Source organism: Sciurus carolinensis, unplaced genomic scaffold, assembly GCF_902686445.1.
Source record: "Sciurus carolinensis unplaced genomic scaffold, mSciCar1.2, whole genome shotgun sequence".
Lineage (NCBI taxonomy): Eukaryota > Metazoa > Chordata > Mammalia > Rodentia > Sciuridae > Sciurus > Sciurus carolinensis.
This window is the reverse complement of record NW_025920222.1, coordinates 555,714-580,060: the sequence shown is the minus strand read 5'-3', so window position 1 is coordinate 580,060 and position 24,347 is coordinate 555,714. Positions and strand designations below refer to the sequence as shown.

Genomic DNA, 24,347 nt, shown 5'->3' with positions numbered 1-24,347 from the left:
CCTCTTTAAATTATTGTTACTTAGAATCTACTTGAAGGAAGGGAAGAAAATTAGAGTAGGAGGAGACAAAACACATTTGTAGTTCACATTACAATAGTTGGCAGCTACTTATTTTCTAAAGTAAAATTCTGATTAGATTCAATCTGGGAACTAAGAGATTAAAAAAGATAGTACAACTACTTTAAAAAAATCCCAATTGTCTAAACCAAGTAGAACACATGGGTTGATGCTAAATTATTAAAATAACCTATGAGCCTAGAAAGTTTAAAGTAATTTATTTATTAAGAAAATAAAGACTTGTTGCTTAAGGAGAGGAGCAAAAATGACCACTTAACAGGTACATTAGTAAATAGTAAGTAAAACAAAATGTCTTATTATAGACAACTATTTTAAGACCATTATTTATCTTATCTCTGAAAACATATAGTTATAATATTAAAAACAATAAAAAATTGAGCTTTTAATAGAAAATCAAATTCTACCAGAAAGATTACATGGAGTCAGCCATTTTCTAGAGATGCTGATTTTGGGTCCCCACCATAATATTTGATAATCAACATGCCTAAGGACATAATATAAAAATGACTAAAGAAGTCCCTGAGCTCACGGTCTAGAAATTATTGAAAGAAAAAAGTGACAGATTACAATAGTAAGGGGGGATGAATCAACACAAATGAAAACCCAGGATTTCATTGCAGAAAAAAACAGAAAGAGGATCAATACTTCTGAAAAAGAAATAAAAGTATTTTCTGGGAAATTTGAAGCTGAGAGTTGTTCCATCTTGTTAGGTTTGGAAGCCATCTCTAGATTGAGCTTCCCAATGAAAGCCAGGGCATTGACAATGGGACATCTAAAAATAAACCATAATCACCTCAAGGATAATAACAGCTAACATAAACCTGACCATTGTCTTTGTTGAAGCTATGGAATTACTCTTTCAATTACTCCTGTCTTCATAGGCTTCCTGATATGATGATCTGTGGTTAAGATAATTTTTCAAACCCATCACACTTTCCAGGGACATGTAGATGAAACTGGAGCAGTGTACAGGGTTCCAAAAAAACTATAATGCTAGCTTTGGGTCAGTGAAGGAAAGAGACAGATTAGGCTTGACTCCCAGCAAAACAGTAATCCCTTCCATGCTATCAATGTAGTCTCCCTGAAAGGTATGATATTGGCTCTCTGAGTACCTAAAAGTGGAGAAGATAGAAACCATGGCCTATCAACAAGGCATTCAATTATATGATCAATCAATCAGTGATTTCTGAGTGCTGGTATTGATTTTATATTGGACTATTAGCTATAGTAAATAGTAAAAAAAGGTATTTGTCACCATCCTTAAAGATCTTATGAATCTACTAGTAAGACATAAGATATGTATACATGTAACAGAACTCAAGGGTTTTGCTAAATTTTGTGGGTTTGACTGGTAATAGAAATGTAAAAAGGGCATTTAAGAGAGAGTTATACTAGGCCTTTGAAGGATGTGAAAGATATAGATAAGATGAGAACAAAGAAAAGTAATAAAAATTAGGGAACAGCAGCAAAGTGAAAGAATAAAGCAGGAATGGGTCAAAGAATATTTACGGTCAATGCCTAAATTAGTAGAAAACAAGAATGGACAGCATTCCAGATTCAGAAGACTGATGCAAAAGAGGGAACTCACCACAAAAATCCTCAAACATGGGATTCTCATTTATTTTGAGGGCAATGGTGGTGGGGTAGGGGGTGTCCACAGAGTGGGGCTTCCCAGGGAAAATGTTAACTTGGAATCCTGAAAGGATGAGGGAGGGTGACTTATCCTACAAAAGGAAGTGGCTCTCCATTTGGATCCAGATGAAATGATTACACCAAGTGCTTTTGGAGAGCTAAAGAGACTTTTTAGTGGGAAAATGCAGTGAACAGTAAAATATGTGGAAGAAGTGTGACTAGGAGACTTTCACTTGCTACTTTCTGTAGTAAAAAGAAGGAACAATGGAACACAAAGGAAATAAGAGGAAAGTTAAATTAAGCTGATTGAGGGATTCAAAAACAAGGACAGGAAAAAATGATTAGAAAATAAATTTTAGGTAGAATTCTTGAGATGGAATTCTGAAGGAACTGATTGATGGCCAAGTAGTACTTTATCAAAATGGGCTGGAGTTTCAAAGAGATTAAATAGGAAAGAATTTGGGAGCTTTGCTCTCTGGAGATGATATTAATTTCACGTGTTTGTGTGCATGCTCTTATTCATCTTATAGCAGTAGATCAAGAGCTGGAGTTTTCATGAAGGTTTCACAAAAGGATTCTAGTGAATCCAGCCTTGCAGGATTGCTATGAGGATTAAATAAGCTCCATGTACATAAAATGTTGAATGTAACTGTCAACCCTTAATAAAGTTCAAATTATATCCTTACTTATAGTAAGAAGGTGGTGGGACAAGAATAAGTCAAAGTAAGGACAGTAGAAAAGTCCAAATAAAAGAGTTTAGTGCCAGAAAAGAAGTGAAAGAAAGCACTCCAAGAGAAAATGTTTAAAAATGCCAAGCTCAGTAGTGAAAGTTTGGAACCTGGTTATGGATGACTTTCAAAGGAACAGTGTCAGGAGTAAGGAGGTGAGTTTGAAATGCAGGGACTCTGGGGAGCAAGGCGAGAGGCCTAAGAACATAGGAGGTAGAAACTTTAGATGTTTTGGCCATGAAAGAGGGGAAGAAAATAGGACAGCACCTTGTAAGGATAAGAAGATTAAATAAAAAATTACTTTCTCTTCCTCCAAGATAGCGGAGTTATGCTAGTATAGTCAGTTGCAGAAAACCACCATTTTGTGGACTTCAAAAATCGATTTCCACTTTTTCTGAATAAAAATAACCCTGTGATTGAGCTCAAGTTCAGATTTCTGAATCACTGTGTTCACCAAAGCACAAAGCAGTCAGCTGATGTTATTATCTTACCACATCACATTGACTTTTCATGCTCCAAGCCAGTCTAACCTGCATGTGCTATTCACCTGATGATAGCCAGGAAAGCAGTAAGTTCAGATTTGTAAATCTACTTAACATATTTGAAATTATCATTAATTCAACATACTCTTCCTTCCTTTGGCAGCTCTATTACTGCTTCAAGTAATTCCTCCCAAAATAACATACCTAACTTTTTTTCATGAGTTTTTTTATATCTAACTTTTCTTTTAAATCCTAAACATAGTGTTTATAAACTTTTCTTGAGTTTTCTCTCCTTTCTCATTCACATTGAAACTGTTAGTGATATATCCCCATTCAGTTGTCACCAATATTGTTCCCTTTTTCATCAGAATTCTCAAATTAACAAGAGGAAACTGAAATGTAGTAAAATATTGTTTGTATTAAGAAATATGTAGAAAAAGTTACCATACATCATCTTGGGAGAATTTCTTATCTTTCTGCCATTTCCTCTTGAATTTTAGTTATATCTGCCATCATTTCACTTTGTGAAAAAAATTTCTTTAGCCCTAAAGAAAAAAGTTTAAAATTTGAGTGTAAATTACCTCAGTAAAAACAATGATCCCATTAACAATTACTGTTATGAGAAATTCAAAGAAATATAGAATAATTTTCTGTACTCAAAGAGATTATAGTTTGCTTGATTACCCAATCCAGCCACCTTCAAAATATAATAAGTAGAGCATACCTAATTGGCAAAACAGGAATCTGAAATGTTCCAAACCCCAATACTCTTTGAACGCTGAGAAGATGCCACAAGTAGAAAATTTAGCACTTCACCTCACATGATAGCTCACTGTCAAAAATACAGGCACATTAAAACTATTGTATAAAATTACCTTATGGCTATGTTTATAAGGTACATATAAAAAATAAGTGAATTTCATTTTTAGATTTGGGTTCCATCTCCAAGATAGGTCATTATATATATGCAAATATTTCAAACTCTGAAATTGCATGAATTTCAAAACACCTATAGTCCTAAGCATTTCAGATAAATAATATTCACCTGTATATGTGTAGCTTACTTTATTCTGCTTTGTCTTAACATGTTTACTGTACTCTGCTTTTCAACAAATACCTGCCTCCTCCCTACCATAGTCTTTGAATTGGTAAATGAAATATGAACACATGGAAATGACAAATGGTCTTAAAAGCACATGAAAATGAGATACAAGGTCAAAGGAAAGTTGGATGTGGTGACACAACCTGCAATCCCAGCACTTGGGAGGATGAGGAGGATAATTTGAGTTCAGGGGTTCAATCAGTCTGAGCAATGTAATAAAACACATCTCAAAAAAGGAGGGGTCTGGAAAAATGCACCTACACAGGTATCTTAATAACAAATGTATTTTTATACAATGGACAGTAAAGGAAGTAAACATAAATTCTCAATCACATTTTATGCTAAAGTCCTATGGAAGATAAGCCTCACCTTCTATCCTCTTTTATTAGATAGGAGTTTGTGTAGGGGGTAAGACCAAGGGTAACTCATAATACCCAATCTTGACAAATAAATTTAAGCATTAATGTACAGTTCCTGTACTAGAATCTAACACCAATGGCATGGATAGACAAAGGCAGAATCATATTTAAGTTCATATAAACAACTATAGCTCAAATAATTAGCCTTTTGCTCAGATATATAGCCTTATGACCAGAAATGTACACCCTATGCCTTGTAGAAAATTTAAGCCACAATCCTAAAGTGTTACTCTATAAAATTCTGGAATGTAGAATTTCAGTACAGGAATGTGTCTTACTCAGTACAATCCTTCTTTCTACAATACAATATCAAGTGATCATCTCATTCCTCCTTAAATGTCCCTGGTCTTGGAGATTTAACTGCCATCTAAGGAGATGATATAATTGATGGCTGTAGTTGCTGGAACATTATTTTTCCCCAAATCTCTTTCTGTTCTACTTGCATCATTGGAAATATCTCTTCCTTCTGGGGTCACAGAATTGAATTTTAACACCAGACAGATATTAAAATATGTAGAAAGCACCTGTCATAACTACTTTAATCTTCTCATTACCTGGCTAACCAGCACAGGTTCCTTATGTAACAGGTTTCATGTTCTCTGCCATTCTAGTTGCCCTTTTCTGGGCACACTGCATTAACTATCCTGATATGCTCATCCTGAAACACAGAAGTCAAAAATTTAATACTTAGAGCTTACTGTGTTTTTTTGGTGTCTTTTCTCATTTTAGTTACAGAAATTATTACTTATAAATCAATAAGGAAGAATGAGAATGTTTCCTTTGAAATTAATCATAGGTCTTTTAGGATGCTCAAGAAATACATTTTGAGAGCTTATTTCCAATTACTTCTTACAGGGTATTCATAGAGGTGATATCAAGAAAGTTCTTGACTGCCATGCAAGAAATTTGCATTTAATGTAGGCTATAGAGAACCACTGAAGGATTTTGACTGGGAGAGAACTCAAATCAGATTTGCAATTTAGAATACATGTCAGAGGGAGTAAATAAATGCAATAAATCTTGCATTTATTAGCTTGAAACTTTATGGAGGAGGAGGGGGTGAATATGTATTTCTTGGTGGTGAAAGGCAGTCAGTTCATAAACAATAACAAAAATCAGTTAAGATTTGATGGACAAAAATATTTACAACATTCCATGATGCAGTTCTCTTTGAATTCATTAACTTTCAGTATTATTTCATTTAGACAAATATTGTATCATATTTCTTATCTCCCTCCAAATCTTGCTCCCCTTTTTATATTACTAGTTTACAATAATGGCCACAGCATCTGGGCAGATTCTTTTCTCTCTTATCCCCAACATGTATTCTGATACCAAATCCTTTTAAAAGTTCCTATAAAGTTTCATTCAATTTGTCACCTTCTATTCATTTACATTGTTATTACTTTGGTTTAAAGGCTTCATGAGGTCTTACTTGGACTGACATTCACATTTTACTCCCTCTAACATGTATTCTATATTTCAAATCTGATTTGAGTTCTCCTCTCCCAGTTAAAATCTTTCAGTGGTTCTCTACAGTGTACATTTAATTAAAAAAAAAAAAACTTCTTGCATGGCAGCCAAGAACTTTCTTGATATCACCTCTATGAGTACCCCTGACTTCATTTTCCTTAATTTCTATAACATTATTTCCCAACATTCTCAATTACTTGTAATACCCAGAACTCAATTTACTGTCATTATCCCCTAACTTTATATAAATATTGGTGATTTTCCCATTCATATATCAAAATTTTCTTTTTTCTTTTAGTATAAAGCCATGGAAGAATTGGGTACTTGTTGCCCACTGTTCCCATAGTAGCTCCTCTACATTGTTACTAGACCATGTGCTTAGGATGCAGTAAATATGTGTGAAGTGAATGAACACATTAAATATTTGCTTCTTGTCTATCTTCCTACTATGACTCTGAGTTCTATAAAAATAGGAATTTTTTGTTTTTCTGTTTTTTCTGAACCTAGGAGATCATATATACTGAGAGATCAGTAAGTGTTTGCTGAACAATGTTGTTGAAGAACAGTGAGGAATTGAAGTTTATTTTCCCAGGGTCCCCAAGACAATGTGGAAATGAAGAGAGTCTAAATTAAACTCTATGGTAAGGGGTCTTTCAAGGTCTACTCTCAGTTGTAAGGCATTTTGTATTTGTGTAATCCTGACTTTCTGAAATCCTGACATACCCTGCACATTTTGGTATAATGTTACAAGAGAAAAGAGATATGGTGGTCATACTGGTCTTCCAGACCAGTTCAGCCTTTTAACATAAAGAAAAATTGGCCAAGGCACTTGATAAGCTGAGATCTTATGAAGTTTCTACTACAGAATTCAGAACTTATTTTGCTTGAAGGCCATACTACATTCATTAGAAGTGACATTTATTAGATATCTTCTATGTGCTAGGCATCAGTCTAGCCTTGGAATAGAAAGGTAAATAAACATGATTATTTAAAGAGCTTTCAATATACTAATAAAGGAGGGAGGAAATATGCATAGGTTTGTCCTGTATAAACAGAAAGTAAAGGGAGGGCATACTAAGAAGAGAACATCAGAAACAAAAGCTCTGGGTACAAATTTATCTGCTATATTGTTGCTTAGTGAGTAAGTCATCAGGTGCTTCTAGAAGTCTTGATGTGTGGTAAAGACTAATAAAAATGAACCTGAAAAAGCAATTTATACCAATCTGTGGTGGAACCTAAATGTTACCCTATGACATTATACCTTCTGGTAATACAAAGGATTGGTATAACTTGATATGGTTTTCAAGGAAAGAAAGTTGCTGAATGAAAGAACCCTTGTGAGACTGGCAAAACAGGCAAAGAATAAAGATACTTGATTTCATTCATGGCAAGAACGTGGGTTCAATGTTATAGAAAAGGGTGGAATATTTCCCTTGACAAGAGGGCAATCATTCCAGAGAATGAAGGAAGAAGGAAAATGGGATTTAGTAGAGGGAAGACAGACCAAAGAAGAGGATAGACTGAGCTGGGCAGACTTGAAAGACTAGGAGAAACTAGGTCAAAGATGAACTGGTGAAGATAAAATTCAGGGATGAGAAAGACAAGAATTTGGTAGGTAGACAAGTAAGTCATGGCTAGAATAAAAAACTTAGGGTTCCTGTTGGAAGTTTGGTAAAGTCATAAGGATTCTTCCAAAGATTTCTTTTTTGCAAAAGTTGGAAGAATGTGTGCTAGGCTTCTGCCACCATAAAAAGTTGAATTTTTTGTACATTTCCCTTCAGATCACCTACTCTCATACCCATAATGCAGATTCTCCAAAATACACTTTTTTCCAATTTCTCTTTGTAAGTTACTTGGGCATGGAATAAGAGTACCATTTGCTTCAAGCATACTAAGATGCTTTGGCCTATGTTAATGAATTTTTCTCCCCTTACTTAATTGATCTAATTAAAATATCCATTTAATATGACTAGAATTAAGCCAACCATGGGTTACTTGCATTTGGTGGTGCAGGGCTCTTAAATAGTACATGACCCACTGCATAGACTGTAAGGAATTAAAAAATGTCAGACATTTGGAAAGATGTCTTTTACCTATTAAGTATATAGCACTATATTTTTTCTCTCTGACATCATGAGGATCTCACTAGTAAACAGTAAGCTATAATTCCAATGAAAACACTGAATAATTTTAATTAAATACTAGTAATGATAACAAATTTTATTATAATAATTATAGGATCAAAGAATTTCTTCTTTAGAAAGAATCTTCAAAGTCATCTGGCTTCTCTCTATTCTGAGGCTTAACTTTCCTCCATTCACCTCTCTTCAAATGGCCATCTAGCCATGTGACATTCTTTTGCATTATGTTTGGTTTTCTCACAATTTCAGAGGCTGCCCAAGAAAAGGTTTTGTTGATATAGGCATTAGACTAAAACCCCTGCCCCTATTAGAAGAAAAAGAAGGCCCAACTCTCTATCATGTCAGCTCAGGAACTGACATCCTCCATAAGACTCCTAAAGCAGAAGTAAAATCAAGAATCAATAAATGGGATGGTATCAAATAAAAAACTTCTTAACAGCAAAGGAAACAATCAAAAGAGCTCTCAGAAAGGTAGAAAATCTTTAACATCTACCCTCAGAGCATTAATCTCAAGCATATACAAAGAACTCAAAAAGCTTAATAACAAAAATCCCCCCAAACTCAATCAATAAATGGGCAAAGGAACCAAACAGGCATTTCACAGAAGAAATGCAAATGGTCAGAAAATATGAAAAAATGGTCAACATCTCTAGTAATGAGAGAAATGTAAATTAAAACTATACTGAGAGTTCATCTCAGTCAGAAATATATCAAAATACAAGTAACAGTAAATGTTGGCAAGGATGTAGGGGAAAATGTTCACTCACATTGCTGGTGGACTGCAAACTGTTGCAACCACTGTTGAAAGCAGTATGGAGATTCCTCAGAAAACTTGGAATGGAACCACCATTTGACCCAGTTATCCCACTCCTTGGTTTATACCCAGAGGACTTAAAATCAGCAGACTACAGTAACACGGCCACATCAGTTTCTATAGCACTCAATTCATGATAGAATAGCCTCGGAACCAACCTAGGTGCCCTTCAACAGATGAATAGATAAAGAAAATGTGGTGTATATACACAATGAAATATTACTCAGCCATAAAGAAGAATAAAATTATGGCATTTGCTAGTAAATGGATGGAACTGGAGAAAATCATGCTAAGTGAAGTAAATCAGGACTAAGGTTGTGACTCAATGTTTCAGTGCTTGGTTAGCATGTGTGAGGTCATGGGTTTGATCCTCAATACCACATAAGAAATGAATAATATAAAGGTATTACTTTCCATCTACATCAAAAAAAATTTTAAAGAAATTAACCAGTCCCAAGAAATAAAAGCCCAAAGTACTCTCTGATATGTGGATGATAACTCATAACAGGGGAGGATAGGGAGGAAATGTAAGGATGTTCACTGGATTAGACAAAGGGGAATGAAGAGAAAGGAGGAGGGATGAGAATGGGAAAGACAGAAGAATGAATTAGACATATATTCCTATGCTTGCATATGAATACAAGACCAGTGTAACTCCACATGTTGAACCACAAGAATGGGATCCAAATTGGAATGGGTTGCACTCCATGTATATAATATGTCAAAATACATTTTACTGTCATGTATATCTAAAAACAAATTAAGAAAAAACCTTTATATGGACAAAAAAGGAAAAGGCCTTGTCTTTTTTATTTTTTAATGTTAAGCTGATATTATGCAACCCTCAAGATTTCACTCCTTGGCTCTAGTTTGACTCTTTGCCCTACTAAGTAGGTTATTCCTTCAAATATTTGAAGGGAACTCTCAAATCTCCCCCAGATCTTAACTTATTTTGCCTAAACTTCTCCAGAAAATTCATCTGCATTTCAAATGATATGTTTTCTCATTCCTTAAATCTTTCTTATCTCTCTCCTTATTCATTGAATTCCAGTTTCAATTTTATAATATTTTCAGGTGGTAGTCTGATAAGTTTAGAGAACAATTATGTGTTCTGGGACATAATAATTTTTTGATGATACTAGATTTAATCATGCCTTTTAGAAGTCTTATCCTTTGCTGACTCTTATTGAGCCTACTATCCCAAACCTTAAAGTTTTTTTCCAGTACTCCTAGCCAAAACTGAAAGAAGGTATGTAAAGAGGGTGTGAGGATTTGAATGTTGAATATTCTACATTCTGGACTAGTCTCCTACCAGGTGTTAACTTGCTGTCTGAAATTAATTCACACCATTTCTATATTTGACATTCTCTATAATGAAAGATGACATTCTTTTACTTCACAAATACATGCCAGTTGTCCAAAATTTAGATAAGTGTAATCATCTGGGGAAAAATTTTGTCAAAAAATCTTATGCCTGTCACAACCAGATGTACTGAATAAGCATCACCAGGGATGAGATCAAAGCATCACTAAGTTTGGAAAATATCCCAGGTGATTCTAATATATGTTTATGGTTATAAATTACTACTTTAGAGTCACTTAAAAATAAATGTTCTAGTAATAACTTTATGCCAAATATTATGCAACCCTCAACATTTCAGTCATACATACTGCTATTTAAAAGCAAGTATATAAACACAATTAAACATAATCAAGTAATTAAGTAGTCAATTTTTACAGTCACTTACCTTTAAATACTTGAGTGGCCCAGCATCCTTGGAGCTCTTCAATGGACATAATGGCTCCTAAGGATTGAATCAGGCCTATGATAGCAAGAATTGACTTTTATAGGTTGGGGAAGACCTTTTGATATGGGGATATGTTGTTTTTGACCACTTTGATGGAAACTTCAAGAAAAGCAAAGGCAAACCTACAGCCTGTGGCAAAGATAACAGCATCAATGTTGTCCTCTCTGGAGCCATCCTCAAATATGGCAGCTGTCTCTGTGAATTCCTTCACATATCATTTCACTTTTACCAAGCCAGAAATTATATATTTGGCAGATCATCATTTATTGTTGGATGCTGGCTCAGAGCTCTATGAGTGCCAATTAAGATAAAGAGGAGAAATGAGAGTGACCAAGAGAGAGGGAAAGAAGGGGAAAGAGAGAAATAAATAATGTAAGTAAATTTTTGCTTTGGTGGAGGTGGATAAAAAATATCAATGGTTTCCAGTCAGTCTACCAATGAAATTTGGAAAAGTTCTACTTTATACAAGTTCTACTTTACCTCAGCTTTTCAGGGCAAAAGCTGAACCCTAGAAGTCACTGAAAGGGGAAAGCACTGGAGAAGTGAAGGAAGAAGAGTCTTACTTGAGGAATGCATATGTGGTTTCTTAAGTAATACTAAAACCCTGTGGTATCATAAGGCCATAGGCCAACACTTTCTGTCCACATATTATTAAGTCTGGCAGAACTTGTCTGTTAATATTCTGTTCATTCCATTTCTAATTCCAAAGGCCCAAGAGGTAGATTTAGAATTTCATGTCCCAAACTGTGTAATAAATTACATCCATATAGCAATTTAGAATTTAAATTATATTTCCATTCATTAACTTGACAGTCACACAAATTCTATGAAGGAGATAGGATAGGTGTCATTATCTAGGTTGTATAGATGTGGAAACCGAAGTCAAGAGAAGTGAAGTGACTTAACCAATGTTATACAGCCTAGTATTTTAGAATTTCTATTAAAATAGCTTTCTATAAACTCTTTTGGGATACTTTGGACATGTTAAGTAGTGTTTTCTAGAGACAGCATGGAATAAGGATATGAAAATAAGTAAGCCAAGTTTCCAGTATCTTGGGTTTAAAAAAAAAAAGTCTTGATTCAGTTTTAAAACAGTCTTAATTTCTGAACTGTAAGTCAGTAGACTCTGACAGTCCTCATTCCATTACCTTCCTGGCCTAGCCTCAGAAATATTGTATGGTTTACAACTATCCTTGATTTGTTGAATTTAATTTGCTTTGATTCTAACTTTTAGGAAGATTCTTTTCTGCATACCAAACTCATGATTTCATTTTTCTCTCTAAACATATTCCCTTTCACTAGCAGTACCACCATTTACATAGATGGTCAAGTCACAAAACTGTCTCATATCTGTTTACCAAGACTATTCTCTTTATCCCTTAAAAAGGAAGATTACCCAGAATAGTTTTGTTTCCTCCCTATCTCCCCTGAACTATTACAGTTGTCTTTAGGGCTCCCTTCCTATCTGCTTTCTATACAATTTGCCTTAGATTAGAAAGGCAAGTAAACATGACTTTAGGATCCTCAACTTAGAAAAGAAAATAAAAAGCTAGAAAGAATATTATTGGGTCAGGTGCTGTGGTCATTCTACAATACTTTCATTACAGATTTATTATTATGTCACTCACTTGCTTAAATTCTAGGCAAGTGCTCTGCCACTGAGCTAAATCCCAAACCCACAAACTTTTTATTTAGCAGAGCATACAAAAAGTTTTTTACCTAATATACCTAGAGATATATTTAACTACTCATCTACTTTTGCCATATAGTCTAGATATATCAGACTATGTGCAGGTCTCAGGCTATAATGCGCCTTTTGCTATTCTAAGATATTATAATTAGAATGCTACATGTTGACACTATTTATGTACCTCTTTTTATTCCATAACACCTCAATTTGTTTTCCAAATACAAAAGATATTCATGCTTAAATAACTAAATGAAAAATTTGTTGGAAACAACAGAATCCAAGCATCATCTCACTAATTAATTTTAAATTGCTGAGACAATTTAGCAAGGCCCTAAGCAACTTAGTGAGACCCTATCTAAAACAATACAAGGGACTGGGAATATAACTCAGTGGTAAAGTGCCTCTGGGTCCAATCCCTAGAACCCAAAGGAAAAAAGAACAGAATATTATTGGGACATGTGTGGAAATTTGAATATGCCAACATTTTAGGTAATGTATTTTATCAATGTTAAATTTCCCAAATGTGATAATTGTATTATGGAATATAACAGAGTGCCCTTTTTCTTAGGTATATATTAATGATTTTGACTTACTTTTAAAAAATGTTCTTAAGTATGTATGTATATTACATATTGTTTGGATCTCCTTATCTTCTAAAAGGGAAAACAGAAAAGGTAAATATGGCCATATTTGATAGGTGAATCTAGGTAAAAGAAATATGAATGTTCAATGTATTTATTATTGAACTGCTTTTCTGTAGATCTGAACATTTTCAAAAATGAGAGATGAGTCAGAAAAAAATCATTTAAAGTCAGTATATAAAAATGATTTTACAATGGTCCTCCTGGCTATATGAGAATCTCATTCTTTATACTCTTCATCCTATGCATTTCTTTGTCATATCCGGTTGTCTGTCTTCTCATTTATATTTTTAAGGTAAGATCCATTCTGAAGTCTTCCATTTGTTACTCATGCTTTTCTCATCAAAATTACTTAGTTTCACTTAGTTTCAATTTTTTTAATCTGTAAAATGGTCATAAAAAACGTACAGACCCCCAGGGCCATTTGTGAGTTGTAAATGAGATAATACGTATAACTCATCACTGTGCTTGTCTTTAAAAACTCTTCAAAAAAGTTAAGGTATTATTTGTATTATCATGTCTTTTCTCTATGTATTTCATGCCCAATATAATGCCTTGCTCAGAAGAGGTGCCCCATATTTGTTGACTGACTGAATGGTGAACTGCCGTGTACTATCTTTTTGTTGTTGTTGGGCACAATATACAAAGAACTGATACCTGACAGAATAAGGAAATGGTTAATGCCAATGAGAATAAGTGACAGAAATCCTTCAGACCAAAATATCTTGTTCTTCTGTGATTGATAAGGTAAAAATTGAATTTGAAATTCTCTGGATTTTCTTTTTTTCTTTCTATTTTATTTATTTATTTGATATGTGGTGCTGAGAATTGAGCCCCGGGCCTCACACATACTAGGCAAGCACTCTAACACTTAGCCACAACCCCACCGCCCAGATTTTCTTAGTGTATGGGTAGAGATAGCTCTGTTCATCTGTGTGAACCATCCTTGTTCTTGTATCTTAGCCATTATCAACTCCATTACCATCCTGAGAACATACCTGTGTTTAGGCTTCAGACCAAACATTTCATAATCAAATCTTTGACTCATACTTTTTTTCCAAAAATATATTTGCTGATGCTTGGCCACATATCTTTGATATAAGAAGTTAAGTTGAGAAAAGTGTACCACATCAAAAGGATATCCATGGTCCCCTACATGATTCAGGATCCAAGTCCCACTCCTGGTGCTGAGGAATACCTAATGCATGGAAAATAATGTTTACTTTTATCATTCTGGCTCACAATCTGAAAGCACTCCCACTTTATTCAAGATTAAGTTCAAACTCACTAGTGTGGCATTTTAGTTCTGTACAATCTTTTTTAAAATTTTTCTGCCATTTGCCTTCCCAAAAACTGTGCAAGAATATATCTCACTGTGATCCACCACTATGTTTCTCTTTAATGTGCTTGAAAAGTTCTCCTCCTTTAAATTCTCCTCAGCACATTCATTTTTATGATCCAGGTCAAGTTGGCTTCCTCTATGAGAACATCACCGACCTTTCAGGCTGAGAATTCTCTCTATACTCTGAACTTCACTAGCACTTACCACCTATAGGACTCATTAAAATCATGGAATAGGCTGAGATCAGTGGTGCATGACTATCATCCAAGTGGCTCCAGAGGCTGAGACTGGAGGATCATGAGTTCAAAGCCAGGCTCAGCAATTTAGCAAGTCTCTAGTCAACTCAGTGAGACCCTGTCTCTAAATAAAATATAAAAAGGGCTGGGGAAGTGGCTCAGTGGGTAAGTGCTGATATCCATATGATTTTGGAAAGATTAGATTGCTTCTTTTTTTTCCATTTGAATGGCAAAAAGAAAATTCACCTACCATCTTGTCAAATAAAAATTTTTAATTACCAAAATGTGCCTTCCTTTATATGAGAACATGGCATTTCTTCTGGCCAATGGACAATTCACACTCTCAATATTGCATTTACACAAACTCTTCCAGCAAATACCTGGTCTTCATCAAAGCCAGGGAGAGGCTAACTAGGATTCTTCAAAAAAATATTTTTGTAGTTGTAGATGGACAGTATGCCTTTGTTTTATTTGTTTATTTTTCTGTGGTTCTAAGGATGTAACCCAGTGCCTTACACATTCCAGGTCAGCACTTTGCCACTGAGCTACAACCCCAGCCCTAACTGGGATTCTGAGCGTAGCCTGAAGCAGTGAACTTATTCCTTAGTATAAAGCCAAATGAGTATTGGAACTCTAACCAGTAATCATGCCTCTCCATTAGCATAAATCATGATGCCAATTAGGCAATGAAACCAAGCCCCATATTTGCCACTGCTACTGATGGACAATGGGCAGCCATCCATACTCTGTTGGGTCTACCTTCTTGATAAGACTGAAGATAGAATGAAGCAAAGTAAATCATTGACTCAAACCTGCTTGACTGTGTAGCTAATCTCTACAGCCAGATCTACTCCAGAATTCCCAACAATTATAAAGACTTTTTCCAGCCAATGCCTCTGGGTTTTTATAGTCTCAACTATTGAAGTACTGTCCTTTGAACTTCTCAATTCCTGCAAGAGAACATAAAATAATTTTTGAATGATAGTTTATATGATGGATATCATATGTAAAATCATTCTTTTGTAGAATTTAAACTTGAAGCACATATTCTTGAAGCATATGATCTCCCCTTATTCAGGTATTCTTGTCATTCTGAATACATTTGCTTGTTTTTTCTTCCATAGCCCCAGAATAGTAACTTGTGATTTCTTTATCATGAATAGTTTGTATTTTGTATTTGCAGACACACAAATCCAAACTGCCTCAGAAAACTGCCATTCTCTTTTGTCTTTTCATTCCCTTAGATAGATATTCCCATTTCAATTAGAGTATATATGTTTCTGTATACTCTAGGACATACATAAAGTGCATTTTTTTTAGAAAATGAAAGTTCAGGCCCCAAACTGAAACTAAATTATTCAGGCTTTTATTTATCCCTTAGAAACTCAATATTTGTTAGTTCTTCAATCACTGAAAAATTCCACATCTGAACCAAAGCTGTATAAGACTTCCACAGTCTTTCTTTTTGATCCTTAAGAAGACCAAAGTCATTGTGAAACTAAATACAATCGTGTTCTACTTGTCAGAAATACATACGTTCTCAAAAATTTGTAAGTTGGTTTCATTATTGTGAAAACATCATAGAAGTACTTACATAAGCATAGATTATTTAGGTCAGTCACTTGATGTGGCCTCCTGATGCAATCAAGACCCACAATAAACATGAGACATGTGAGGCTAATTGGTGTAACATGGCAGTCTGCTTTACAGTAAATGTTTCTATAAGTAGAAGCAGTATACTCTATGCTAAATATAGTAAATACATAAACCCATAACATGGTTGTTTATTATTATTATGTACCACATACAAAATTGTGTGAGCTATAATTTTATACAACTGACAGTGCAGATGGGTTTGTACATCAACATCACCATGATATCATAATGGCTATGATACTACTCAGCCAATAGGAATTTTTCAGTCCACATTATAATCTTATGGGATCACCACTCTGTATTCCAGCATTGACTGAAATGGCATTATGTGGTGGCATGATTGTTCACAGACCTCTAAATTCTAAAATTACCATTGCCCAAATGACAGTAATACAAATTATTCCATTTTCAAGCTAACATGCACAATTAGGGTAAGCCTTATTTCACCCCAAGGTAAAAATCACTCAGACCACAACCTTCTATTCCTCAGTGTCAAAGGCATGGCTTGAGGGTCAACCTCCTTTCTTAGTTAAGTTTCTGGTAGGTCACTCACCTGGAAAACTTTCCAGGGGTAAGCGAGCATTAGTGTGATGGCCAGTGCAAACCATGTCTCCATCAAAGACATTCACCTCCTTTTTTCCTTCACACTCAGTGACCACCTCCCACTGACCTAAAGTAGAGAAATCAGGCCTTTTCTTCACACTGTACACAGTGATCTGAAAGAAAAGTAACATACATAGGGGACTGTAACCATAACCAGTACAATGTATATCTTCCCAGACATGACTTATCCTGCAAAATGTTACACAAAATGTTGATACCACAGTTACCATCACATCATTAGGGTCCTTGAAAGAATATTTGATTTTCATACTCCATAAAGAACAGTTTTGTTTGAGGTTGTGGTCCAAATGAGAAGACTTCTATAAGGCAGATAAAGTAAAATGGAGTTGACAGTCTAATGTACTCTCCTGTGCCTCTAGAAAAGTAGGATTTGTGAGGATTTTTAGTCTCTGCATTAAGGTATTGTGGCACCTGAATAAATTCTGAATTTCTCCTGTACATCTGTGAAACTCTGTGCACTAAACACCTATTCTTTCACTAACTCCAGACATCCCCAAAATCTCTGATGTCTTCTGACACCCAAATTCTGTTCTCTTTGACTAGCCTCTAACTAGTTTTGACTAACACTAACATGTGACTATGAGGTTCCCTTTCATGTTAGAGCAGGAAAATATTTCAGTGGCTCTTATTTTTTTAAAGGAATCTCTCTTTGCCTTTTACATATGCCCACTTTACAAATAATTATAGATAAAGAGGCTGTGAGATGGGGAAATAGTGATATAATTTTTAGTTTTTTTAAGAAAGCAATAAATATGGGTTACTCTGCCAGCCTAAGGAAACATCAAGAATGCATTCCAATGAGGTTCTAGGGCCTTGGCTATAATGTCTTGGTTGAATAATAGAGACACTAAGCCTAAACCATCCTGTACTATTTATAGTTCCTGTCATGTGTTTCTACACAAGCTGGTGCTTCTACTTGGATCATCCTTTTATTCCTTCTTCATTTGGTAGACTCCTTTCTACTCAAGACTCAGCTTGGACATTATCTTCTCTAAAAGTCTTTCCTGGAACTTGATTCCTCTTCCCTGATGGGTTAAACATCCCTCTTCTGAGCTGCAATGCATAGATCTCTATAGCACTTATTACTTGGTTTATTACTTATACATATAATAATAATTTTCTTCAATTTTCTTTGTCTTTAAACTCAGTTACTTAGTTAAGTCACTTATTATTTTGTCTTTGCATCATTACTGCTTAGTACAGTAACAAACTTGTTCAAGAACTGTCACTTAGACAGGTCAGAGATGCACAACTGGGCTGTAAATGACTGGCTTTGGAAATTGTCACCTGATATTTCCATTTTATTATTGTTGCTAAACAGAAAAAAGTTGGAAGTTTTGGACTTTAAGCCAGGTGATATATCTGTTTATGATCATGATTATAAATTATGGGAAAATCACAGCAGTCTTTGGAGAAGAAAGGAACCAAAAGTCATATAGTACAATGATCTTCTTTTACATAAAAGGAAAATTATGATAAATTCAAGTTGAGAAAGTAACTCATCACAGGTCACAAGTTAATTAATGGTAAGAACAAGGGCCAGAATTCAGGGTTTTGTTTCCTAATTCAGTGTTCTACTCTCTCCACCAGATTTAACTTCTTTGCTTCCTCAATAACTTCTGAGTCACTAAGTACTTCACCAGGTTCTTTGGTGATCACATAAAATAATATATTGAAAAGTGCCTCAGAAAGTATAAAGAAAAAAAGCAATAATCAAAAAGTAGAACCAGAAAGATTTAAAGTTCCCATACATATTCATTCCCCTCATCTCCTTTATTATAAGCAGATTATGAAATGAAGACAATGAAAATACTGGTGACAGGTATCTTTCTGTATCTGCAGCAAAAATATATGAGAGACTTTCCCAGGGGTATTTTAGAGAGAGAACAAAGAGTGGAGTCTTTGTACTTGAGCATATCAAGCTAATATTTACACATAAGCCCTGGTAAATGAAGCCACATTATTCATTTACTTGATAAAGAACTTCAAACACAAAGACACCCACAAAACTGCCTACCTTGAACTGGATATACTTTAAAAGGTTGAAGTCTTTGGCATACATCCTGAAATACTCAAGGACCTGGGAATTGTGCATGAAGTTAAGATAATGATCTGGGATGGTGTAGTCACTGAACCACATCATCTCCTCAGAAGTATTGATGATCACCAATTTGTAAATACTGACTCTCCCTTCTGCAGGATTTTCCTGCAGTAAATTAGAAGTATTCATGGCAACTTGAGAACTAATTTCATGATTTACAAATAGCCAGTGAGCAGTTGAAAAATTTCCTGAAATAAATGCCAATTTAAACAAATTCACACATACACCACCTCCATACATCTTCCAGTACTTGGGCCTCTGTGTAGTTCCTTCCCCTTGAATCTCAGTATCTTTATGACTTGCTTTTGACCAACAGTATACAGTTGAAATGGCACTGAATGTCTTTCAATACTAAGTAATAAGTAGCCTTGCATCTACCACCTGGGTGTCTTAGAAGGCTCACTTTGGTGGAACCCAGCAGCCATGTAAGAATTTAGCTTTGGTAGCTGTGACCCAAATACCTGACAATGAGAAAGAATTCTTTTGACTCATGGATGCAGAGGTTTCAGCTCCACTGCTTTTGGCTTCAGGCAAGGCAGAAATTCAGGGAAGGATATGGCAGAAGAAAACTTCTCAGCTCATGGTAACCAGGAAGCAGGGGTTGGAGGAAGAGGCCCAGGACAAGATAGAGTCTTCAAGGGTAACCCCCCTGAACCCATGATCTGCTTTTCAACCATGTCCCACCTGCCTACAGTTTCTACCACTGCCTAGTAATCCATTCAGCTGTCAAAGAATTAATTCATTGATGATGTCAGAGCCATAATGAATGAATCACTTTCCAAAAGATCCATCTCTGGACTTGATCACCTGAGCTTTTAGAGGATATTCTAAATCTTTACTATAAAAACTCCAACTACATTGAGACCACAATACTGTTAGAAAGCCCAACCTAGGCACATAGAAGAAAATATCTAGGATAGAGAAATATTCAAATAGCCCCCAGAAATTCTAGCTATCCCACCTAAAGTTCTAAACATGTGAACAAAGTAGTCACATTAAATTCAGTCTTAGCACTGATCAGATGGCAATTACAAGAATTTCCAAGTGAGAATTTCCCAGCTGAATGAATAAGTCTCAAGAATTTTTGTATATATTGAGATATTGCTCTCAAGAAAATGTACTAAGTCTCTTTCCAGTATAAGTTGCTATTTACCCCATTGTTACTATTGCTGGGTAACAGTCATTTAATTGAGTAAAAATGGGTTAGATCAAAACATACTAGGGAGAGTATAAGTTAGTGTAATATTTTCTGAGTAATTCTACAATGTATATAAAAATCCTTGAAATTTACATAGCCTTATAAAGAAATATTCAGACTTGCAAACGAAGATTATTGTTAAAGGATGTTACTGTCAGCATTATTCATAAAATAAAAAGAAAACAAGTTAAATGCTTAAGAAAAAATAACTGAAATTTGAGAACCACTGTTCTAGATCCTTGCTTCCCAAAGTATGGTCTGTGGACCAGCACAAAGGGGATCACTAGGGATATTGTTAGAAATGCAGAATTTTAGGCCCCTCCCTAGACATAATGAATCAGAACTAATATAACAAAATTCTCAATTGATTCAGATGCACATGAAAACTGACAAGCACTGGTTCAGATGACATTAATCCCTAATTCAGTATCTTCCTTCCTACAACAAACTTTTTGCTTCCTCAAAAATTTCCAATTAATTACTTCATGGGGTTAAGGTGGTAATCCAATAAAATAATGCAAAATGAATCCAGCCTATTACACTGTCACTGAAATGTCACAAACCACAGGTTATAGAAAATCACCTTAACCAATTTGGACCCTCTCCTTCCTATGTATTACATAAATGAATAAATATTAGGAGAGTGGGTATTACAAAACATTAAATACCCACAAAAGTGAGTGTTGGATTTGTTCACATTCAGGTTTATTTTCCTCCCAATTCTTATTAAAGAATCATTTAGTCTAGGAATCCAAACTTGACCATACTCATTTGTCTGCTTAATAATTATTGCTTTTTGACTGCTAATAAGGTTTTCAGCAGTCTCCTTTCAAGTATTTTCTTATTTATTTTACCTATTTCAACCAAAGTATTCATTTAATTGTGTTTATGACTATATCTCTGCCATAATTAACATTTTAGCTTTTCATGTTTCCTCTATTACTTAGCAAAGTGCTTTATTGGGGCTCCAGATCAACACAACCAGAATCTCATGAATGGGCTGACATCATTTTTTGTTAATATTCTCCTAGTGATTAATTCTTAAATATGTAGAAAAGCAGACAAATATATCCTTTTAATTGTTTTTCAATCCATTTATTGTCTTATTTTCTTTTTTTGCCATTTTTTTCAGGAAGGAGGAGTTATGAAATTTATGATTTTTTAAAAAAACATATTTTATTAAAGGGTGCATATTATTTAATTTTCTGATTAACTAGTAACAGTAACATTTTATATTATATTGTGCCCACATGGCAACTATTTGTCTATCTGCTATACTTTAAAACTTTACTATGTGAAATAGTTATCTGATCATCAGCATAAATATCACTTAGGGCCTATCAGAAATGGAGAATTTTGGTATACTCCAAATCAGTTCATGAGAATCTCCAGTAATTCATGTGTACATTAAAGTTTGAAAAGCACAGTTTAGCGTACTTTAATGATTTTTAGATCTGCAGTTTGACTCAGAAATACCAAGATTATTTTATATCAGTGAGTACTTATTACATCCTTAGCATTTTGAAAGAAATGTATTAACTTTTCAAGTAATTTCATTCATAAGGTAACATCAGAGTAAACTGATATATATATCATATCACAACCTACTTTGTACCATCAGTCTTACTTAATGTTAATGAAGAGATCAAGAATTGATTGAAATTAATGTCTTAAGATTTCATAAAAATTATTAGAAAGTTTTCAGCTGTACAAGGAGGAGACAATAATAGTTTGGTAGGTGGAACATGATCAGAAAATAGATATGGTAGTGTCTGAGAAAACACCTGTTTGGCAGATAGAAAAATGAAAGAGGAATCACCATAGGAGAGTAAGTGGTACTATCAGAAGAAAATAAAAATACACTGAATCCTAGGAAACTGTCACAAAAAATGAGAAAATAGAAAACCTGAATTCCCAGTTTTCTTATTGGACACCTACCAGTGGAGGTGGAATTTCAAAGTTCTTATATCAATTCTACTTATGAAACCTCTAACAAATTATAAAAAAGTTTTGGGAAATGGAAGGACAACTAGACTCCAAATAATGATCATGGGACTGATAGAGAAGTACATTTCAGGAAAAAGTTCTCAATGTAACCACCAGCAACATGCAAAATATGTTCAATCCATTAAAGAATGTTTAGAATAACAGTCTCCACAGCTATGTAACTGAAAAATGTGTAAATGAGGGTCTATAGTTCCATAAACATTTTTAGCAGCCACTCAGGACAGCTTCCTTCTCAAAAATCCACTTATTAAACATAAATATATTGGGTAGGAAATATATGCCAGGCATCATTCTTGGTTTTAGAATATAATAGTGAGCCATATAGGTATATCTATGTTAAGAAAAGTCAGAGAAGTCAGAGCATTATAATGAAAGTTTATTTTTTTATAGAAGCAGTTCATAAGGTGTTGAAATTTTGCCCTGAGGATAATAAAAAAGAAATCCTCAGACTGTATATTCAGCAGATTTTAACTTCAAATCCCTTTAGAGTTTAAAAACCACAAAACTGATAACCAGTCAGAATAAAGGCTACACTTCCAACATCATCCCTGCCTCAATTGATTTCACTGCAGTTCAGTAATTGCCAAACCTGGCTAGGATGCTTAAGGAGACTCAAAATGTAGGGGTCTCACTCTAGGCATGAATAATAACTGACATGTAACCATATGCAGAGCTGTCACTTTTATAAGTGATTGATGTAATTATTCATTCACTTACTCCCTATGATCACTGTACAAAGGAGGTATTACTATTATCCCTTCCTAAAGATTAAAAAAAACAGTGGTCAGAAAGGTTTAAAGATTCTCCCAAGGCCATACTTCTTGTAAATGACAGTCTTTGAATCTAAAACAGTGCTCTTAACCTCCTCTACACTGAGGTGTGACTGGATTTCAAGAGTAGAATTTTCTGTTATAAAAACAAATTAACAGGATTTTCAGCCCACATCTGATTATGATAAAGGTATAGGGATTTGCTAAGGAGATTCATTTTAGATCTGAATAAGACTATAGTCAGAATTAGTTCCCAAAATGGAGCCAAGATACAACACATTTGATCAACTAAGAAATGTCATAAGGCCACTTTTAAGTAGCTGGCCAACACTGTGTTAGTTTTTATGATGTGAAATATACCTGTGACACTCAATTCCATTCACTTGTCCAGAAAATGAGCTTAAAAGTAAACCAAGTTAGAGATCAATGAAGATGACTGATACTTTTTGGCACTAATAAGCATACCATTTAAATAGACGATATTGTCAATGGTTACTAACAAGTTGTAGGGTTGGATGTGCATATTAAAACAATTTAATTTTAAAACTGAGTATGTGTAAGGACAAGAAAACCCATTTGCCGGTGCCCTCTACCCTCTTCTGGAAGAAAAAGGACTTTGAACTTCTCAAAGCAAGAAGTTTACAGCAAACACTACAATCAAATTTTATACCTTATTCAAGGAAAAGAAATGTCAGAAAAATACCTGGATTTTTTTTAATAGAAAAAGTATTGTTGAAGATTGGAGGGAGGTATTCCTGGAAAGAGTTATTAGCAGGTAATTCTAGCTCATTTGCCTTTTAGACATACCAGAAACAACCACTCTACATTTTCTAATCCCTTTGTGCTTTCTAATATATGTTGTTCTGTTACTCATCCTCCCTACCTCACCAGATTGTTTCCCTCTTCTGAAAAACAGAAAAACTAATGAAATGAAAATATTGTCTGTGGTTTTCATAGACAACAGAAAAGGAAAAAAAAGGGACATGTGCAATGCATTTTGTAGCCAACAGAGGGAAAGAGAAACCCTCATAAATGTGGGATGGGGAGATGTTAAGTCAACAGGCAGAATTTTATCAGGTTTAGTCACTATCAAGCTCTCATATTATCTAACATGAGAAAAAATGTTGCATGCACCCATCTGCAGGGAGGGCTTCAAGTATTAAGGAACAAGGAGATTTACCTAATGTCTACACAGCCCTCCAATGTCATAAGTCCTTCCAAAACAAACAGATTCCAAGTCTTCATCCAGGCAGCACTTGACAGAAGAGAGTACACAGGATTCACTCCCAATCATAGCAATTCTTTTCTTGGTCATGGTCTCCACAGGTCTTCACCTGGCTATGGCAATGTTACTTTTTCTAAAGAAAGAATGACAAGAGACAGCACGAATCTGTCAACAGTTTTT

At 34.7% G+C, this 24,347-nt stretch overlaps 1 pseudogene; it reads right to left on the bottom strand.

The window, feature by feature from the left end:
* Positions 1–850: 850 nt before the first annotated feature.
* On the bottom strand, positions 851–24,257 carry LOC124975197 (flavin-containing monooxygenase 5-like; annotated as a pseudogene).
* Between the last annotated feature and the right edge of the window lie 90 nt (positions 24,258–24,347).